We start from the raw sequence: 5984 nt of genomic DNA, 5'->3' as shown, positions 1-5984 counted from the left end.
AAAAAAAAAAAAAAAAAAAAAAAAAAAAAAAAAAAAAAAACACAATCAAAGTCATTTATAGATCATTTATAAATAATTTCCAAATAGTGATATAGGTATATTAAAAGTAATTAAAAATTAGTAATATAATAAGTATTCAAACTTATAAGTAACATAAATAATTCAAAAAAAGATTGTTGATGTTGGTAAAAGAAAGAATAATTTCTATTATTTCCAAACATACTTAATGTTTAGTCTGAAGGCTTCCCTGCCTTTTGATGAGTCATATCTTTCTTGTAAAATACTACAGTTCTTCTTTAGGACATAGTTAATTGTAAAATTACCTTATTTGCCATTCTCTGTTTTTAAAATTATTATTAGTGTCTAATAAGAAGTAAATCACCCCAAATTTATATCTATATCTAAATACATGGAGCTTATTTTTTTTTAATATGGCTATTTTTTCCTTGAGTGCTATTTTCTGAATTTAAGTGATTTGCACCAGAGATACTATAAACTTATTAGCAAGATTTCCCAGAGACATTGGCCATTGTACCCATCTGTGTGTGACTTTGACATTGCCAATTATATCTTGGTTGGAAAATATCACCATAGTTGAACACATATCATTAACCAAAAATGTTCAAATTATTCAGACTGTATTTATGAACAACACATTTCAACTTAAGCTTTCCAAACCTTTGCCACTATTTCTTGTGGTTCCAATGTATTTCCCTTTTTGGATTGTGACATTAGGAGATGGAGAATATATAGATATATTTCTATCCACGCATCTGGCTTATGACTCTCAAAGCTCTCATTAGAGTCTTTTCTTACAATGTCAGGGCACTTTGGGCCCCAGAAGCAGGCCTCAGAAAACAGGATTTCTCTTTCTGACTTTCTCCAGTCCTCCTTTTACCTGCTCCTTTTTCTCCAAAGGGTGGAAATCTTCCCCTACCTTTGTACCTTGGAGCTGGCCATAAAAAAAGTTCTCCAACCTACCTTGTTTGATCATAGGTTGTATGAGTTGTGTTTCAGAGGAGGTCCTGCCCCATACCGTGGAGAAAGGAATGCTGCACAGAGGCCAAGAAGAAACCTCCACAGACAGAACTTGCTGGATTTTCCCACTCAGCCTGTGGCTATTAGATTATATCCCTTTGTCCAATTGCATTGGTATACAGTTGTTCATGCTTCAATCATGCCTACTGAATGCAATTTCCATAGAAGGCCCAAGAGAACAGAGTTTGAAGAGCTTCCAGAAAACAACACGTGGAGGTTCCTGGAGGGTAGCAAGCCCAGAGAGAACATGAAGCTTTGTGCACCTTTCCTCATACCTTTCCCTATGCATCTCTTCATCTCTACCCTTTGTAATATCGTTCATAATAAAGCCATTTCCTGGAGTTCAGTGAGCTGCTCTAACAAGTTTATCAAACCCAAGGAGGGGGTTGTGGAAATACCAACTTACAGGCGGTTGGTTAGAAGCACGAGTTAAACGATCTGGGGCTTGGGATTGATACTGGAAGCAGGAGCAGTCTTGTGTGACTCAGCCTGTGGAATCTGATGCTATCCCCAGAGGGACAGAGTCAGAAGAGAAATGGAGGGCACTAAGCTAATGTTGGCTGAATAATTGCTTGCTTGTTTGCTTGCTGGTAGGGAGAGATCCCTACACATCTGGTCATATCAGTCTTCTGTGTTGATTGCTGTGATGTGAGAGCAGAGGGAAAACAGTTGGAGTTCTTTTTTTCTAACAGTAGTATAAAACATATTCAAAATACAATAAAAATATTGCTGAGTTAATATAGTCTTTTCAATGATATGTTTTGTTTGACTTGTCATATCATTTATGCCACAGCACAAATTTTCCGTCATCATACTAAAGCTCTTAACATGGTTTTATAACTTCTCCTGGGGTTATAAAAAATGTAAGCTCAATTCACTTTTTATTTCATTGCTGATGTTATTAACAATGCCAGATGAATTTTGCTGTCCACAACATTGAGCAATCGTATAGCTTTGCCAAAGACAAATGTTATGTGTAATTTGAAGGTCAGGGAAAGTGATACGATCGTTTCCAAGAAGCACTTAATATCACTTTACCTTTAATCATCTTGTCTGAGAGTGAAAACTTAAGAAGTTTAAAGGAATCAGTTTTAGAGATAAGAAGGCTCAGTGTGTTTTGGGAAGAGGCATATCACTGTTACATTTACATGATGCTAAATTGTCTTGAGATGAAGCCACTTGGAAAATGAAATAGATGTATTACGTTCTTTATATCTGCATTTTACTGCTGTTAAGAAAATAAAACATGTCTATTTCTGAAGCTTTCTTCAATAATAAGTAGTAATGTCAACGGAGTCTAGAACACCATAAATATCTAATGGAAAGTTTTCTCCACTTTGAGAGAGAATACTTACAGTTATTTCTAATTTTCTGTGTTTTCTATACTTTTATCTCTCTTAATTGAGGCTATCCAATTATGTTGATTAATTGGCATGATTGTTGGCATAATAATTTAGAATATTTCATAGTCTCTATAAGTTTAAAATTTAAGGCAGCTCAGCATTTTACTGCCTCTTATATGCAATACACTTATTACAATTTGAGATGTATTTGATGATTTAAAAAATAAAGTTAGTTACAATTTTCTCTGTGGTATGAGATAGTAATTTATCTTTTTAATAAGGAAGCAAAAGGAGAGTGCTACTGTTACCTCTAACTTGTGGGGAGTGAAAACAGAATATGCAGCAACACCAAAAATAAGAAATTTCTACTGAATCTTCATTAAATAAGGTTGTTGTGTAATTCATCTTATTACTCTGGGACCCAGCATTTTAGGTACAAACATAACTAGGCATTTCTATTTCCCTTAAATATATTTAGTGATTCTCTTTGTTTTGAGGCTAAAATGTGGCTCCACATATTAGGAATATCAGAAACCAAAGTTTGAATGAAATGCAGACACAAACTAGAAGTAGTGTCAGGGATTCTCTATCATGTAATGTTGATTATCTCTACAGCTCTTTAACTTTGAGGAAAATATATGTGCTATTTCTGATGTTGTAGCTCTCCTTTCTTTAAGCTCTTTCTAACTGATCTATATCTGTAGCTCATAACAGCCCTTGTCAGACTGTACTAGTTATACACATATTTGTCTTTCCAAAGTACTCAGAATTTTGCTTGTGAATTATACTTTCACTATTCTGTAGTCTTATTCATAGTTCCTACTGTGTGAATCCAGAAAGTTATGCCGTTTGAATGCTTCACATGGCAATGTACCACTTTCTTCTGAAAGTGAGTATTACTGAATTTCTGATACAGCTGATACTAAAGCTTTTCTTGATTACGTAATATGAGAAAAAGGAGAAGTTGAGTCTTACCTGACATTTTTTCCTCATTACTTAAAAGTCTTTTCCTATTGTAACTATCCATGCCACACTATTAAATCTCACTTTCAACATTACCAATAGTAATTTTGGTTCCTTAACTTAGAACGCTAAGAAGACAAATGTAGGCTTAGTTGAAAATAAGTGAAAGAAGATCAATATACATTTTGAAGTAAAGTTAACTTGAGCATGTCTTTCCTCTTCATCTCACTGAATTTGGATTTCTCTAAATATGGCAATGTAAACAGGCAAATTTTAGATTACTCACTCATCTCTACAGCCACTTTAAATTCAAGTACAGTAACTCTGTGTAGAGGAAGCACATGTCTAATAAAAGCCTTTTGTGAGATATCGGCCCTCTGAGAGAATTAGGACTTTTAATAGAAACTTATTATTCTATGAATATGCACATGCTCAAAACTGGTATTTTTTCCTATGTGCAGAGGCTGCTGTGTGTTCACCAAAACCTATTTGCACTTTTGGGACTTAAGGCTAGAACTATGATTCCCAGCCTCCCTTATGGATACATGTGTCCATAACCAATTACCTGACAGAGTTATCTGCCATGTACTTTACTGCTTCTAATTTGATACAGATAAATTTGGAGCCTAAAATTGAATTAGTTCAAAACATGGTGAAACCCCGTCACTACAAAAATACAAAAATCAGCCGGGCATGATGGCGAGTGCCTGTAGTCCCAGCTACTCGGGAGGCTGAGGTGGGAGAATCACTTGAACCCGGGAGGCAAAGGTTGCAGTGAGTCAGGATCATGCCATTGCACTCCTGCCTGGAAGACAGAGCGAGACTCTGTCTCAAAAAAAAAGAAAGAAAAGAAAAGAAGAAAGAAAGAACAACATCAGAACCTGGATCTCTTGACCAAGCAGTTCCATTTGGACTTGAGATGAATAAGCCACTCAGGTTTTTTTATTATTATTAACATTTTCAGCTGTAAGGTTTATACATCTAATACCGAATTTGCCCAGGAGGGTAGTCATGTTGCAACACATTTCTAAAATATGAAAAATTGTTTAGCATTAAGACAAACGAAACACTGACAGCCACTCCTTTAGTTATGAGGAAAATGGTTTATAAAAGAGTAATGGTGTTGATATTTAATTTGTCCTTTTTTAGGAAGGCATTATGTGGAGTGACTATTTCAATAAATAATTGGTTGGTTTGGGGAAAAAAGTGAGAAAGGCATAAAAAACATCCAGATATTTCGAGCAATGAAGTCTTTGGAAAAGGAAATGCTTTTAGATACCAAACAGTAAGAGATAACTCTGAAAAGAATCTTGAGGAGGAGAGGACGATGAGGACTCAGGTCTGTTGCGAAGATCAGATTAATAGAGTGCCTCTGCCTACTCACAAACTAATATCACGGGTAGCCTTAAGTTAGCTGCCATTAAAATGAGAAACCATGAGATATGGCTTCAGAAATAAAGCAGGCTTGGAAATAATATCTAAGACAAATTGTGGGTATATCCCTCTTACATGGTCTGATTAGAAGCAAAAATGAGAATCCTACTAATAATCAAGAAAATTGCCTGTCCAAAAATTACACAAACTTAAACTACAAGTATCTTTAGCTCTTGGGGTGTTAGGAAAAACAAAATAAAACAAAACAAAACAAAACAAACAAAAACTCAGTCTCCCAGACACTCACTGCAAGTGCAGCCATATGTGGAAATAGACACACAAAGCATAATCTATGGTGAAAATAAGCCATTAAGCTTTTATTAAAACCCTGCAATGTGAGGGAGTCCAAGAGGACTATTCTGCCTGGAGAAAGTAGTCCAAAGAATTTAGAGCTTAAACTGGGAAAGAGCAGATAGAGTAAGTTTTATTTCAATAATTTCTCACTATTCAAAATGTTGTCAGATGTGAGAAATTTAGATTGCATTAGACATGGGACAGCATCCAGCAACTGCAAAATTAAGACCACGGGTTAGCAGACGCTTACTGATCAATTTCAGTTTAACAAGAGGAGTAGGAAGGAAGAGTTTCTAGAGTCAGTGATAATTTTTTGGTCCATCAGCTTCTTCCGTAAAGCATATCTGATGGTTTTAGAAGGGTAGTCTGTAGTCATCTACGATGTGTTCACCTCCAAACCCGTTGACTGCTCTTTCTGGAAGCACAGCTATACCACATTCTCAGCCTCTCTCGATTACATGCGGATGTACAACATGCATGGTGGCAATGTGTGCCACACTAAGGCCTAGTCTACAGAAACATGTTGCCGGCAAATCTCCTAGTTCTTGCCTCCTCTTGCTTGATTCAGATTAGCACAAGGTTCTTAAAATCTAGATGTTAAAGACAATGGAACTAAATTTGAGAAAAACTTGGGGTACCTGAATTACTACCTGGAGAAGTACTTCTCGCTCATCAAGAATACCCATTTTTATTTCAAGTAAGAAAGAAGTTAAACCATTGTGATTTTGTAGATTATTTCCAAAGGTAACTTTTGTAAATCATCTATTTTTTGCAGGCAACTGTCAATTGGTTGCCTAACACTTGTACTCTGTTCTACGCCAGTAATCTGAGTGCCCGGTATTCGGGTCATTGGCATTTTCTATTCTGATTCTCTGGTGCCTGAAATGCAGCTTTGAAACATGTTATATTACA

Source organism: Rhinopithecus bieti, unplaced genomic scaffold, assembly GCF_001698545.2.
Source record: "Rhinopithecus bieti isolate Rb0 unplaced genomic scaffold, ASM169854v2 scaffold_63725, whole genome shotgun sequence".
NCBI classification, from domain to species: domain Eukaryota; kingdom Metazoa; phylum Chordata; class Mammalia; order Primates; family Cercopithecidae; genus Rhinopithecus; species Rhinopithecus bieti.
Note: the sequence above shows the minus strand (reverse complement) of the source record.